The sequence below is a fragment of the Pongo pygmaeus genome, chromosome 5, assembly GCF_028885625.2.
Source record: "Pongo pygmaeus isolate AG05252 chromosome 5, NHGRI_mPonPyg2-v2.0_pri, whole genome shotgun sequence".
Classification (NCBI taxonomy): Eukaryota; Metazoa; Chordata; class Mammalia; order Primates; family Hominidae; genus Pongo; species Pongo pygmaeus.
Genome location: NC_072378.2, coordinates 29,921,696 through 29,938,059, shown reverse-complemented (window position 1 = coordinate 29,938,059; position 16,364 = coordinate 29,921,696). Strand labels below are relative to the sequence as shown.

The window sequence follows — 16,364 nt, the reverse complement described above, 5'->3', positions numbered from 1 at the left end:
TAATAAAACCACATATTTTAAACATTATTCTCGCCGTCACCTTTTCTCTCCGTTTTTCTCCCTCTCCCTTCCTTTCTTCAACACTCACCCCATCCTTCCTTCCTTTCTCCACTCTCTGCACTTGATCCCCGGTGTATTCCAGCCTTGAGGCCAACACACGTCACCGCGTCCGTCTGGGGCAGGTCAGGGAAGGGACGCGAGGTGGCGCTGTCACCGGATTCTGTGAGCCGCAGCGCCCTGGGCCCCGCTGGTCTTGTATCATTTCAGTGACCTTCGCTCCTGTCTTTGATGGGGCCACACTCTGGGTGTGAATTAGGATCCTCACTGAAGGGGCGGGACCTTGAGAGGCTTTTTCCTGGTCCATTAGTTGTGAGTTTTCCTGCGGGCGGCGGAGCCCGTTTCCACCAGAACCTCCCAGAAGCAGGCGCTGCCTTCCTGGGGTGACGCAGCAGCTGGAAGCGTTTTCGGATCCTGGAATCCGTGGGCGGCCCGTGGGAGGGGCGGAGGCGCATTTCCCTATTCACCCGGCTCTGAATCCACCGCGGTGCTGTTTCAAGTGAGTCAGATTCCAGATCGCGCTCCAGCCCGGACTCGGAATTCCTGCCCCGCGGGTCTGCATTTTCACAGCGGCTGGTGTGAGTGCCCCGCAGCTGGAGACCAGAAGCCTCAAGGCAGCTCGGCCCTCCCCAGCCCACAGCGCCGTTATTCCGTTTCTATATCAGTAAACACTTGTAGACCAGGGCGGGGTGACGGGTGATCCCAGTCCTCGCAGTGAATTCCAGGCCGACCTGAAAACGCGCGCGGGAGCCCACCGCAGCCCGGTCCTGAGTTACACAACCGACAAGCAACCGCGCTGGGCCGTTTCTCTTTCTTTCCCAGACCCAGCAGTTGAGCCTAAAGTCTGCGAGGAGAAAATCGCTTGTGTGCTGGTAAGTCCAGGAATCTAAGGCGAGTGCTGAGGGAGAAAACGTAGTTGATGGGCCTGAGAAGAAGGGGCTGGAGGTTGGGTAGAGGGGGAAGGTTTTGGGCAGAAAAGACCTGGGAGATTTGGTTGGGGAGGGGCAGCCAGGCCTAGACCCTGGGGAGCGACTCACCCAAAGTCCAAGATCATCACGGCCTCCCCTACCCCAGAAAGGAAGGGATTGGCTTCATGTCTTGTCGCGATCACCTCTAAATGCGTTGGAACAAACTTTGCATATTATTATTATTATTATTATCGTCATTGAAGTGTTAAAAGTCTTTTTGGGGGTGAGCTGAATGAGACCCTTTGCTGGAACTGGCGAAGGGAGAAAAAGTCCTCGAGAGAGGGTAGACACTGTGGAGGGAAGAGCTTGGGACCAATGTCAGGAGAGCTGGATCCATCTCCCTCTCTGCTCCTCATTACCCTTGTGACCTATAGCAGTGTAAATAATCTCTCTAAGGTGGGGACAGGACCCCAGTCCCTGCTGTGCTCAATAAGTTATGATGATCCAAATAAATAATCAGTGAATGTGGATGGGGAAAACTGAGTAATTGTTAAAACTCGGTGATGTATGACATTTGCATCTACAGAAAAGTGTAGGCTAGGAGTCTTGGGGAATGGTTAGTAATCATAGGTATAGTTCCATTTAAAAAATATGTTTGTAAGGCTGACGAAGATGGAATGGACACAGTTCCTGATCACGGATGGTTCACTGTCTAATGGGGGATGGTACCAGATGGTAAATGACAGCTGGGCATGGTGGCACTCGCCTGTAGTCCCAACCACTCCTCAGGAGGCTGAGGTGGCGGGATTGCTCCAGCCCAGGCATTGGAGGCTGATGTGAGCTGTGATCACGCCACTGCACTCCAACTGGGTGACAGAGTGAGATCCTCCAGCCCATTCTAAAAGAAAAAAAGAAAAAGATAATAGATGAGGTTGAAGGCAGGCTGAGTTGGTACCATCAGGGATGTTCAAACTGTGGGCTAGAATAGGGGTTCTAAAAGTTGACTACGTATTGGAACCACCCAGGGAGCTTTTAAAGATACTAAGGCTTAGATGTAACCTAGGCTTTCTGATTCAATTGGTTTTGGCTGTGGCCTGGGACCATGGATATTAAAAACTCTTCAGGTGTTTCTATGAAGATAGGCTTGAGGACTCCTGGCTAGGTGCCCTGAACACTAAGAAATGTGTATTGGGGAGGAGGCAGTTCTCTCAATTGAAAGAGGCTTTCTGGACGGCATTATTATTATTGAGATATAATTCATGTGCCTCATAATTTACCGTTTCCAAGTGTACAGTTCAGTGGCTTTTAGCATAATCATGAGGTTGTACTACAGTCGCCATTATCTAATTGCGAAGACGTTTTTCCTTTTTTTTTTTTTTTTTTTAAGCAGTGAGAGTGGAGAAAGAACAAACAAATCCGTAATTGGTCGTGAACTTTCTATTCGGCGTGTGGCCCCGCCCTCCTCGCTTATGATTGGTCCGCAGCTCCGGGCGTCCATTTTCATTGGGTGAGCGTCGCTAGGGTGGGGCGAGGTGACTGATGAAATTTTGGCGGGGCCTTCTCCACAGCCCAGCTAAGTCCCAGTTTCTTGAGCCATTGTTGAATTGGCAAAGTTGAGGCCACGGAGATGGGACCCCTCCTGCTATTCCTGACAACACAGTGTCTGCACTGTAAGAACAGCTGAGCAGCCGCCACAGTTTCCACCCAGCCCTGCAGCCGTCCTTTTTATTATTTGCTGACCCTGTAGTCATTTGAGTTTACGATCCTACCTCTGATTTTCCCCCCAGACCCTCTGCAGCCCCCCAGAGGGTCTGATAGCCCCCCAGACCCTCTGCAGCCTTACTGAGAGCTAGCTTCTAAGAGTGACGTCATTTCCATTTTAAAATTCCTAACCTCAGTACTTGTTAAAGGCGTACTCACAAATCCAATTTTTCCCTGTCCCATAGGGACGTTTCTGAGAGGGTACATATTAGACACCTGCTGTTTAGAAGGAATAGGGAAATTCTTAATGTCCTTTTTACATTGTTCTAATTTTTTCCTTAAATTTGGACAAGGATTTAAGGGAGCACTGGGTTTAGCTCCTTCATGACCCCCAGATTCCTTTTCCTCCAACCTTCCTGTTGCCCCCTGATCTCCCTGTCCTCTACTTTGTGAGATGTATGGGGGTGAGGGCAAGAGTGTTAGGGGATCCTAGGGCTTTTCATTGGGTGAGGGCTCTTTACTATGCTCTTTTTATTTCTCTTTAAGGGGAAACATGGGGTTAATTCACTAGTCCAACAAATAGCATAAACCACCGCCTCTTGTGAGGATGGGGTTTTATCATTCACATAAAGAATTAAAGCTTGCCATACACAGTCCTTATTTGAGCTAAACTTAGGCTAAAAGACTGAAGGCTGACGAATGGGCTCTTTAGGCCAGAGAAAACAGCAATACTTTATTATTTTTTGTTTTTCCTTATTCGTGGTTCAGGGATTAGGCCCCCAAGCCTGTAACATCCTCCCCAGTGGACTATCTGGGGGGATGCTGGAGGGGTCCTCCTCGGCTTCCTCCTCCCTTTGTTCCCTAGTCCTAGAATTCTTGCTTCCCATTTTCAGTTGCTCCCTGAGTCTGAGTTTCCCTGTCTACTCAACCACACTTACTGGAGGTCTCTTCACACCCCACAGGTCAACTGCTTTGTAACTGCTTTGTCCATCTCCGGCCATTTCCTTCCTGGGAGAACAGAACCATGGATTGGGTCTCCGCACTTGCTTCATATCTAAGATACCTCTCAGTCACACACACTCAACCTCTGAAAAGGCCCAACCACCAAGGCAGTGCTCATAGTCCAATCTTCCTACCTGGGCTTGTGCACAAGGTTGCCTGGTTGCCGCGGTGCCTGCTTTTCTGTTTTTCGCTGTGTCACTTTTGTTGTCTTCTGAATAAGTTTCAAGTTTGTCTATGGCTTCTGCGGGGAGCATGGACAACTGGACAGAATGGGCCACATGAATCCAGTGGTACGCTTTTCCTTTCCACCAAAGTCTCACTTCACATAAGCACAGTGATCCCCATACAGGCCACTAGATTATAAGAAACAAACTCACCCATCCAAACCCAAAGAATGGACTCAGAGACCCAGATAACAGTGAAAGTGAGACTTTTAGCGACAGTTTTGCAATATCGGATGTCTGGAATGCAGGCACACCAGGGACGGTTTCAACAAACAATTTATTCCCTAGTGCACACGTCCCTCCCCCAGTTCCTCATTAGCTGAGTACTACGGATTTATAGTCTTTCTGGATGTTGCCTATTGGTAGTTTGATTTAGGCTTCCAGTATGTTCTTCAGAGTCTTTTTGCTGCATTTTGTTGCAGCCCATAATGCATTGCGATTGTCTCAGGACTCCTAAAACATTTGACTTATGGCCCTAATGGGTGCACTTAGATGATAAGAAAGGGTATGATTATCTACATTGTAAGCTAGCCTAAAGTAAATTCTTTGGTGAGGTGGGGAAGGGGTCATCGAGGGGGCCCCAACCGATCGGCACCTGGCCAGTGCATGAAAAGGAAAGCCAGAAGGAGGTGGGGGGTGGCTTAGTACATTTTGCTTTTTTATCTCTTTATGTCCATGTGTCTCTTTATGTCCATGTTAAACCTATACTAAGGCACATAGAAATGAAAATGAACCATCACATGTAGCTTATTTTTTACACCCTTAAGTTCTGCCCATGCCAAGGCTGGGCCAAGGCCCTCGAACGTCCAGCTGTGGTCTCCTCCTCCTGCAGGTGAGGAGTGGGCAGCAGGGAGGGCCATGGCACCTGCTCTGTCCCCATCCCGGTCTCTGTCTCTCAGGCTGACCAGGGTGTATCCAGGTGGGTGAGTTGGGAATTGCATGCTGATTGCGGAGGGCCTGGATGATCACGGTCTCAGAGAGAGCCAATAGTAAAGGCAGCTGTGATCTGGTGACGGGTTAGAGACTGGAGAAGAATCCGAGGAGAGGCAGATCCTCTGGTCCCTTCCTCTCTGCATCCCTCTCCCCTGTTTCTCCAGCCATCAGGAGGACACCAAGAAAAAGATCCGCAAGGCCCAGACTGAGGGCCCCTGCATGTGCAGTTCCCTTTGTGGCCTCCCTTGTAACAGGGAGGGTCGTCAGTGCACACGGCCATCCTCTGTCCACTTTGCAGCTCCCCATGGGCCTCATCTGGGAGCTAAACTTAGGCCGAGACCGGGAGCTGTCTCAGGCGTGTCATATCCTCTGGGTCCCTCGAAGCCATGCTTTTTCCAGGATCCCACCATGTGGCCCCTGCCTCCCTGTGTTTCCTTGCAGATGATATGGACGAGGTGATAAGCAGATGTCCCTGGGCTGTTTGGGGAGTGGGGACCAGCCCCCTGTCAGGGCAGCTGTGGTCCCTGTTTTCATCCTATGTCCAGGTATTACTTTATCCAGCCCCTGAGTGTCATAGTCCCCAGGGGTTGTGTTTTTGGGGCTTTGTTCCATGCTCTGTGGCCTCACCTTGCCTTTCCTGAGCCAGTTTTTTTCTTCTTAACTTAGTCATTGCCTGGTAAGTTTAAAATAAGAGACAGTCAGAATTGTTTCCCCCATAGTCAGGTTGTCTGAGGGGCGAGGAAAAGAGCAAGCAGAAAGTTTTGAGTTTCTGCAAAGACAGAGGCAGTGCAGGGGACAGTGAGAGGCTGGGGTGTCCAGGAAACCTGAGTCTTTCTGCCATTTCCCCACTTCTGTGTGTCTGGCCAGTGGGATGGTGGAGTCTTATCCTTGAACCTAATTGTACTGTTAGTTGGTCCCTCAGGCCTGGGCAGACAGAATGGTTCGTTCCCTGCCCTGCAGCAAGACGGCCCTGTCCAGGAGGCACCCACAGCATGGGCAGTGCAGGTCTGTGGTCGCTCCTGCTCTCACCTGCGGAGTCTCCTGTAGAGAGATTGTCAGCTCTGGTTCCCTGTAGGCAGGAATGGTTTCCTTGTATGTCACTGGGATATTGGCCAGAAAAAGGATGTGAAAATCACATGTTAATTTCTCAAAATTCCTGCTTTAAATGTTTGATGTCCATCAACATAATTTCATCTGGATAATCTTAATAGGATGTCCTCCAATACTGATGTTGTAAAGCGTGTTGAATGGAACAGGAACTCAAATTTGGAGCTTCCTTTCTCAGAGGGTCCATGTAGGAGATTGTGGCTGTGGCAGTGGCAATCCCCAGGTGCAGAGGGTGGAGGCAGCCTCAGGCTGAGGGGTCTTAAGAAACCCCCTACTCCACAAGGAGAAGAAGATCCCCTGTGAGCTGTGATGGCAGTGGCTTGGGTGGAATCCCTGCTAGGAACGCAGCAGGAAGGCTGTGCAGCCTCATTAAGCAACAATTCTGGGGTGGAGCTGCATTTCCAGGGATGAGTGCACCAGGCAGGGACAATCACAGCCCAAGTGCAGGTTATGGGGAGGGGAGGGCTCCTTGAACAAGGGGGTCCCCAGCATCAGGTCAGGTGCAGACTCCATCCAGCCACATATTTCCATGCTGGCCCTGTGAGCCCCAGGGCTTCCTGATGGGATCTCCAGTTAGAAGCTGCCTGCTGAGAGCCGGGAGGGGAGGAACGCTTAGCTGCCAGTGGAGGAAAGAACCTGCAATGTGCAGGGCCTGCCTTGGTGTGCAGGTGCCTCTGCAGATGAGGAAGGCCTGGGGACTGAGGTGGAGAAGGACCCTGTCTGTGTGTGACCCAGCCGAGGACTGGAAGCACGTGGAGATAGGGCCAGGGGTTCTCTTTGGGGAGGGCTCCGACTGTGTCAGGGCTGGTCAAGCTTGAGAGGAGGGGAGGGCACTGAGTTTCCTCCTGGGTCTTGTTCCTTAGTCCTGGGGTCCTTTCACTCACTGCACGATGGGTGGTGGGTAAAGAGGAAGTGTTGATGTTGATGGAGTCGTGGGAGGGGGACTGGCAGCAGCTGGGAAAAGTGCCATGGGAGGGAGAAAAAAGTGGGGACATCATCTTCTCTCAGAGAAAGGGTGAATCTGATTTTGGAGTGACTGAGGAGGGAAAAATCCTCAGGGAGTAAAAAGCAGCACTCTGCACCCAGGGGAGCATTTATTGGTTTTTCTCTTTTCTCCAGAGCATGGGAAACTACAAGGCCTGGATCAACACCTGGTTGGGACAGGAGAACACCAGGGCAATGCACAGCTGGATTTCAGTCTCTGATGTCATCTCCTGGGTCCACTGGCTCCACTGAGGGTGGCTAGACTCTGCAGCCAGGCGGCCTGGATTCAACTCCCTGCCCAGGTCTCGCCAGCACTTTCCCTCTTGGTGCCTCAGTTTCCTCATCTATGAAATCAGGAAACTAATAGCAATTATTTCTTGTGGTTGGATGAATGATAAGGGTTAGCATATATGAGGTGTTTGCAGCTGTGCCATATTGTTTCTGTTATTTTGTTATTTTATTATATTTTGATATATTACATATGCAGTAATTGTATTATTATAGGTGAACTTTATGAGTGAGTGTCCTGGTGACGGCTCCTCCTGGGGAGCCCAGGACCAGCTTTCCTGGAACCTTGAGGTCCCCTCACCCCTGTCCCACTCTCCGGCATTACCCCATTCTACTCTGTCTTCATATTTTATACTATAGATATTTAACTCTTAAATAGATATTTCTGGTCTGCGTTTTATTTCAAGTGTCTGGGAAGAGATAGTGTGAGGTTCAGGAGAGAAGGAGAGGTCTGTCTTGATGCCTTGACACAGCTCAAAGAAATCTCCCCTCCTCCCCCACATCTCCCCACCAGTTCTCAGTGAGGGACAGATTCCCAGCAACACCGAAAGGGCTGGGAAGGGATGGAGGGACATCTGGGGCCAATGTTCAGGGGCTAACCCTGTGGGGGAACATCTGTCCTGCAGAGTTAGAGCCCACATGTGATGATGTAGAGCTGTAGGGTGATATTAGGGAGGTGACGGGGAGTGCTTTGGCATTTCCTGATCACGAAGAGTAGAGGTCAGTCAGCTTCTGGGGTGAAGTGACTGCTAAGGAAATATGGAATGAATTAATGAAGAATAAATGAACAGGGAATGAGGATGAGTAAAGCAAGCATCAGTATCTGCTGCCATCGGTTCAGACTGACTGGGGATGTGGGAGAGTTACTGACTCTGTTGTGAGGTTCCTTTTAACTTTCTGGTCTTGGGGAACACAGATGGGTGGTGCTGTTCTTGGTCAGGGCAGCCTCAGCTCACCCACGTAAGGCAGTGGAGGCGGAGAGAGTTAAGGGAGCACCTGTGAAACTGACCAAGGCAGGGATGGGAGCCCTCTGTGCAGCAGGAGTGGTTGCAGGGCCTGCGTGGATGCAAGAGAAGGATGAGGGAACCTAGTTGGGTCCTGTTCCCTGCCTGCGTGTGTTCACAGGGCAACCAGTAAGGGAGCTGGGGTAGGGAATTCGTTCATAAGCTATCTATCTAGAGATGTGTTTATAGACATATTCTTTCATGTTTGTATTCAGGTTTGTTGTCACAGACACATTTATCCATGCATTGTTTTATGTTTAAGTTGCTTTGGAATGGTTCAGTCACAAAATCTTAATCTCTTCATTCGTGCTGCCTCTCTCTATACACACACACACGCACACACACACACACACACACACACACGCTATACAAAATATCTACCTGTATCTATAAAGAGATATGTTATTTTATTTTTTATTTTTTAAATTTGTAAACATTCATGGGGCACCAGTGCAATTTTGCTACATTGCTACAGTGAGTTATGGTAAAATCAGGGCCTTCAGTGCATCTGTCACTGGAGCCGGGCACATTGTACCCACCAAGAAAGCCCTCTCATCATACACCCATTGCCAAACCCCTTACGCTTCTGGGTCTCTATTGTCCATCATTCCACATGCTGCTTTCATGTATATAAAGAGATATTAAGCAAATATGGAAAGGTGGTAACTTGAATTTTACTATTCTTTCAGCTTCTTTGCACATTTGAAAATTTATACAAGTATAAGTTGCAAGAATGAGGAAAAACAGAGAGTGAGAGAGTGCTGAATCTGAATAGGCTTGGGGTTGTGTCCCACTAGAAACCATAATTGATCTTTGCCAATTTGAAAGTGTGTCCCCTGAGCTGCCTTCAGAGAGTCCTGGAGGGAAACCTGTTTTCACAGTAATACCAAGATGCCATCTGCCTGTTTCATTATGTTGACTTTTCTATTAATGCTGCAAATGCCAAGGTAGGTAACACACCGAACACCTTAGCAGAACCAAGACAGTATCACCAAACTGCAGTCCCACTTAAGAGTATCTTTGATGGAGCAGTAAAAATTTACGTTTATTAAATTTTGATCCCTGAGTACATGTCTTTAATATTCTTTGTGAGAAAGTGGGAAATATGCATAAACACTTATTGCACAGAGAAGCAGGATGGTAGCCTTGAGAAAGGGCAGTTGTGTGACTCAGTTATGAGTTCAACCAGCAGATCTCACTCACCCACTGAAAGGCAATTGCATTAACTCCAGTTTGAAGGTGTTATGGATAAAGCTGCAAGAGTATTTGTGTACAGGTTTTTCATGAACATAAAGTTTTCCCTCGTTTGAAATAAGTGCCTAGGAGGTCAGTTGCTAGTCATATGATAAATTGCATATTCAGTTTGGAGAAAACTGTAATACCCATTTCCAGAATGGCTGTACCATTTTAAAATCCATTCCTACCAGCAATGTAAGAGTGACTCCGTTTCTCTGCATCCTTGCCAACATCTGCTGTTACCTTTATTTTGTATTTCAGCCATTCTCATCACTGCAGTTTTAATTTGTGTTTTCCTACTGGATAATGATGTTGAACGTCTTTTCATTTGCTTGTTAGCCCAGTGTTTATCCTCTTCAGTGAAATATCTGTTCATGTCTTGATCATTGCCTATTGTGTATTTGGATTTCATTTTTACTCTTGAGTTTTTAAATTTCTTCCTATATTCTGAATGCAAGTCTTTACAGAATATGTTGTCTGCAAATATCTTCTCTCATGCTATATAGCTTGCCTTTTTAAGCTCATCATAGGTCTCTCACAGAGCAACAGTTTTTAGTTGTGATAAGATCCAATTTATTACCTTTTTCTTTTATGGATCATACCTTTGGTCTTATGTCTAAGAACATTTTGTCCAGTCTTAGTTCTGATGACTTTTTCTTAAAAGGTTTGTAATTTTAAATTTTAAATTTATTTATTATTTATTTTAGAAAAAAAATCTTGCCTAGGCTGTCCTTGCACTCCTGGGCTCAAGGGATCCTCCCACCTCAGCCTCCAGAGTAGTTGAGACTACAGGCCTGTGACACCATGCCTGGCTCAATGTTTGTAATTTTAACTCTGTGTTTTGCATTAAAGCTTGTGATTCATTATGAGTTATTTTTTGTATTAAGTGTGAGGTTTAGGCTCAGGTTATTTTTTTCCACTGTGGTTGTCCAGTTGCTCCAGCACTATTTGTTGGGAAAGCTCTCCTTCCTTCATTGAATTGCTTTTGTGCTTTTGTAAAAGTCAGTTGAGCATATTTGTGTTGTTTTACTCATTTTTGGTTGAGTTGCTTGTCTTCTTACATTGAGTTTAAGAACTTTCCACATATTCTGGATACATGTTCTTCATCACAATTTGTGATAAATTGTGAAATATTTTTTCCCAGTCTATGGCTTGTCTTCTCATTTGCTCAATGATGTCTTTTGGAGCACTCAAGTTTAAAATTTCTAAAAGAAAATCTAGGAGAAAATTTTTGTGACTTTGGTTGGTTAGGCAAAAGATTCTTAGATAAAGTAACAAAAGCATGATCTACAAGTGAAAAAAAAAGAGAGATAGAAATTAGGCTTAGTTAAAATTAAATGGTTTTAACTCATAAATTTTAGTTCCATATGTCTCTAATTTGTTTGAGCTGATATTTTATATGTTGTTAAATGTCACATTGTATTACCTATGCAACTTCGTTGAAAATCAATTGACAAAAAAATGTAAGAATGTCTTTCTAGATTCTCACTTCTGCTCATTGATCTCTATGTCTCTCAGTTACACACTGTCTGGATTTTTGTAGTTTTATATGACATTCCATTTTTTTTTCAAATTTGTGTTGGCTTTTCTGCATCCTCTGCATTTTCATATACATTTTAAGGCTTATTTTGTCAATTTTCTATAAAATGCCTGCTGGGATTTTGATAGACTGTGTTGAACCTATAGATCTGTTAGGGGAGAAATGCCATCTTAACAATATTATTGAGCTTTCCAACTCACATCTCTCCATTTATTTAGACCTTTAATTTCTCTCAGGAATGTTTTTTATTTTCAGTGAACAAATACTGCTGTCTTCCTAAATTTATTCCTGTTTCACCCTTTTTGTAACTACTGTGGTAGAAAAGTTGAGATTTTCATTGCCTGTATAGAGAAATATGTTAATAATTAATTTTTATATTGATTTGATATCCTATGGGCCCTTCTGGATTCATTTCTTAGTGCTAGCAGGCTTTTATCTGCTTGTGAATTCTACAGACAAGGTCATGTTATCGGTGAATAGAGTTTTATGTTTTCCTTTTTATCTAGTTGCCTTTAATTTTTAATTTTCTGCCTTAGCGCACTGGCTACAACCTCCAGTACAATGTTAAGTGGAAGTGGTGGGATTGGACATCCTTGCACTGATCCCCATCTTAGGAGAAAAGCATTCAGTCTTTCTTCATTAAGCTTGATTTTAGCTGTGGGTTTTTTACAGATGCCCTTTATCAGAGTAAGGAAGGTCCCCGCCATTCCTATTTAGTTGAAACTTACGGACATGAGTGGTGTTAATGTTTTTGTCAACTGTTTCTTCTGCATCTTTTGAGATAATTATGTCCTTTATTTCATTAATATGGTGCATTCTATTAATTGATTTCAAATGTTAATCCAACCTTATGTTCCTAGGATGAATCTAATTGGTCATGAAGTGTAATCCTTTTTTATGTGGCATTTTATTGTCTGCCAATGTTTGTTGAGGATGTTTTCATTTGTGTTTATTGCTGATACTGGTCTCTGGTATTCTTTTCTTGTGAGTCTTGCTCTGACTTTGATATTAGGGTAATACCAGTTCTGTAAACAAGCTGGAAAGTCTTCCCTCCTTTCTTCTTGTCTGAAAGAGCTTTTGAAATATTTGATAGAATTAACCAGTGAAGATATCTGGGTTTTGGCATTTCCTTGTGAGAAGGTTTTAAAATTACTGACTTAGTGTACAGTTCTAATCAGATTTTCTATTTATTTTTGAGTCAGTTTGGGCAATTTCTTTTTTTGTGTGTGCGTGTGTTTTTTTTTTTTAGACGGAGTCTTGCTCTGTCGCCCAGGCTGGAGTGCAGTGGCGTGATCTCGGCTCACTGCAAGCTCCGTCTCCTGGGCTCAGCCATTCTCCTGCTTCAGCCTCCCAAGTAGCAGGGACTACAGGCGCCCACCACCATGACTGGCTAATTTTTTTTGTAGTTTTAGTAGAGACGGGGTTTCACCGTGTTAGCCAGGTTGGTCTCCATCTCCTGACCTTGTGATCCACGCCTCTCAGCCTCCCAAAGTGCTGGGATTACAGGCGTTATGCGCTGCGCCCAGCCAGTTTTGGCAATTTCTATCTTTGTATGAATCTGTCCATTCTATCTAAGTGGTCTAACTTATTGGCTCCAGATTTTTCAGAGTATTCAATTATAATGCTTCTTAAATTCCAAAGGGTCATTAGTGATGATCTCTCTTTCGTTCACAATTTTGGTAATTTATCTCATTTCTTATAATGTCTGTTTTGACTGTTGGTCAAGAAAACAGACAGAGGCAGTAGATGGCTGTGTGACAGATTCTCTAGTGGGAAGCTTTGATCATACATAGCTGGCAAGCCAGACTGACGCCAGCAACCCCAAAGGAGCTGCCAGTGGATCTTGACAGGAAAGTCACTGATTCTGGATTGGGCTATGCTCTACCAGGGGTAGATGTCAATGCTTCAAGGGCTATGAAGGAACCAGAAAAGAAGAGATTGCACCAATTTGGACTGCTGAGTCCCATTTCTTTACACAAGAAAACACATTTTACAGCCTCAAATGGCCAACAATGCACAGGGAGATGTCCTTCTCAGAAGAAAACTTTGATAGAAAATTGAAATGGTCAACTGAAACATTGGTTATCTAAAACATGTCAATATAATTGTTGGGCAACATAAACATGAAGGACTGGCTTTTACATCTTTATGAATGTGCTCACTGTCAACAGGGGTGGGGCTGCAAGAGTGACTCCACTAGGTAGCATCCTCTCTTTGTCCTCATGGATCAAAAGGATGCTGTTATGACTATACATACAATTCTTTCTAAGGAGAGAGGATGCTGGAATAATGACTACACTTCACCTCAAATTTCTTTTTTCATATGTGATGCAGTGGTACCAGGAATAGGGATGCAAATCAAAGTGCCAGAAACAGAAATTATCCCTAAGCCAAAAACCATAACTATATTTTTACACGTGTATGTAAGAATTCCCAAGCAACTCAAGGATTGTGCTGTGCCTTCATTTCATCTGGCAAAATCGAGATTAACTATAAGTAGAGCTATGTAGCCTGGAACTGTAAGTAGAGCTATGTAGCCTGGTGGTCAGATAGCCTGCACTAGTTCCTTACCTATGTAACCTACCCTCTATGTTCAAGAGTAGACTGAGGGAAGACATGCTAGAATACTGTTGCTGCCTGCAGTCTAGGCCAGCACAGCAGCCAAACCTAATGTCACTTCCAAAACTGGAAAAGACTGATATAAAGGGACAGAAGGAGGAATAGTGGCTGAGGGTAAGTGAATAAATCAAAGGGTTATGTAATGAGGAAAATTCAATATTATCTTAACTCCTCAAAAGTGGTGTGAGCGAGAGAAGATATTGTCTCTTAGTTCAATTATACTGCATGCCTAAAAGGGTGAAGCTGTATGTCCCTGAGACCATTCTTGCTTTTGGAACCTGGTAATATTGAGTGGTGTCTGCAAAGCTGAGTGACATCATTCTGGGAGACATATTCATGCAAGAGGATGATAAACTGGCCTAATTTTGAATGACTGAATGAGACTCTGATAATAAGCCAATACCTCTTTACTGTTATAATCCTTTTCCTATAAAAGACAGGTGGTCAAAGAAAAGCAGGTAATCTGAGTTATAACAAAAACATGTAGTCCTTGTCCCTGGTTTCTCCTAAAAACCTTAGACTCTTGAGTGTAAGAGTGTTTTTAGAATACTGATGAGAGGACTCTTGGCTGAGCAGATCCTGGAAATTTTGAGAATGGGAGCTGGCTGCCAGAGACACATACCTGTGATGAGAAGGTTGACTTATTCCATTTTGTGTCGGTATAAAGAAATGTCTGAGACTGACTAATTTATATAAACAAGGTTTATGTGGCTCAGGATTGTGATGTCCGGAAATGTTCGAGCATTTAGTGAGGGCCTCAGGCTACTTCCATTCATAGCAGAAGGCAAAGGGGGGCTGGTATGTGCAGAGATCACATGGTAACAGAGGAACAGAGAGAGTAGGAAGTTACCAGGCGCTTTTTAACAACTAGCTCTCTTGGAAAATAATAGAGCAACAATTCATTCACTCCAGAGAGAGGGAAGTATCTCTCTATTCATAAAAGATTGGTCCCCATGACCCAAACAGCACCCATTAGGCCCCACATCCCACAGTGGGCATCAGATTTTAACATGAGGTATCAAGGGATAAATATTTATATCATTGCATCCTGTGCCTAGCCAGCCAAAGCTCTTGTTCTTCTCACATTGCAAAACACAATAATCTTCTCCCAATTATCCCAAATGTGTTAGGTTGTTCCAGCATCAACTCAAAATTCCAGAGTCTCATCTGAGACTCAAGGTAAGTTCTTATAGCTTTGAGCCTGTACAATTTAAAAAAATGTCGTTTACTTCTAAAATATTAATACAACAGTGGAAGAGACCTTTCTCACACATTTCCATTCCAAAAGGAATAAATGGGCCAAAAGAAATGAATGCAGTGTCCTCACAGGCTGAAACTCATCATAGCAGACATTAAAACTTAAAGCTCTAAAATAATTGCCTTTGACGCTATATTTTGAATCCTGAGCATGTTGGTTGGTGCAAGTGCTGGGCTCATAATGCCATTTGCAGCCCCACATCCTTGGCTTTGCTGAACATAATCCATATAGCTGCTCTCATGGGTGAAAATTGAATGCTTATGGCTTTTCCAGGCTGAGGATGCACATTGCCTGTGGCTCTACCATTTAGTAGTCCTGGCAGGGGTCCTGCTCCTGCAGCTCCACTAGGAATTGTCCTGGATATTAAATTTCCCCTTTAAATATCAGTTCCAGTTTCAGGTCATTTCTTTGCTCATACATATGCACATAGGTTATTACAAGCAGCCAGGCCAAATCTTGAATGCTATGCTGCTTAGAAATTTCTTCCATCAGATACTCTTAATCATCACTCTCATGTTCAAAGTTCCACAGATCCCTAGGGAGGGGGCACAATGCCTCCAAGTTCTTTGCCAATGCATAACAAAAGTGACCTTTCTTCTAGGTCCGAATAAGTTCCTCATCTCCATCTGAGACCTCATCAGCCTGGACTCTATTGTCCATATCACTATCAGCATTTTGGTCACAACAACTTAACACATCTCTAGGAAGCTCCAAATTTTCCCTCATTTTCTTGTCTTCTGAACTCTCCAAACTCTTTGAACCTCTGCCTGTTACCCAGTTCCAAAGCCATTTCCACATTTTCAGCTACCTTTATCGCAATATCCAACTCCTAGTGCCAATTTTCTGAATTAGTTGATTCTCACACTGTTATAAAGAAATACCGGAGAGTTTGTAATTTATAAAGAGGTTTAAATTGGCTCGTGGTTCTGCAGGCTATACAGGAAGTATGATTCTGGTATCTGCTTAAGTTTTAAGAGGGCCTCAGAAAACTTCCAATCATGGTGAAAGGTTAAGGGGAAGCAGGCATGACTGACATGCCTGGAGTAGGAGGAAGAGAGAGCAGGGAGGTGCCACACACTTTCAAACACCAGATCTTGTGAGAACTATCACAAGAACAGCATCAAAGAGATGGTTCTAAACCATTCATGGAGGATTCACCCCCATAAGCCAATCACCTCCCATCAGGCGCCACCTCCAACATTAGGGATTACAAGTGGACGTGAGATTTGGGTGGGGACATAGATGCAAATGATATTAGGGGTCATGGTGGACACGAGGGTGTGCTGGTCTCCCCACTTCTCAGCTGTTACCGGGGACATAGACACATTCAGACGCCTTGGCAGAAAAAAAAACCAGAGGCCCTTGAAGTCTCAAAGAAGAGCCATGAGCAAATCTTGCATCTTAGTCCCTTACAAGGCAGTGTTAGAAAAAAACTAGTCATGAACAAATTCAAGTCAGTCATGGTAAGTGGTGACACTGAACAGCCCACCACACATTGAAAAA

At 44.8% G+C, this 16,364-nt stretch overlaps 1 long non-coding RNA gene across 2 annotated transcripts; it reads left to right on the top strand.

Moving 5' to 3' along the window:
* The first annotated feature begins 365 nt into the window (after positions 1-365).
* Positions 366-16,364, top strand: LOC134739707 (uncharacterized). Of its 2 annotated transcripts, XR_010126624.1 has the most exons (5): positions 366-929; positions 2,353-2,472; positions 3,629-3,958; positions 5,267-5,370; positions 7,052-16,364. It is a non-coding gene; the product is annotated as an uncharacterized LOC134739707 (long non-coding RNA). The 2 variants fall into 2 exon arrangements; XR_010126623.1 differs by having other exon boundaries at positions 509-929; positions 3,629-5,370.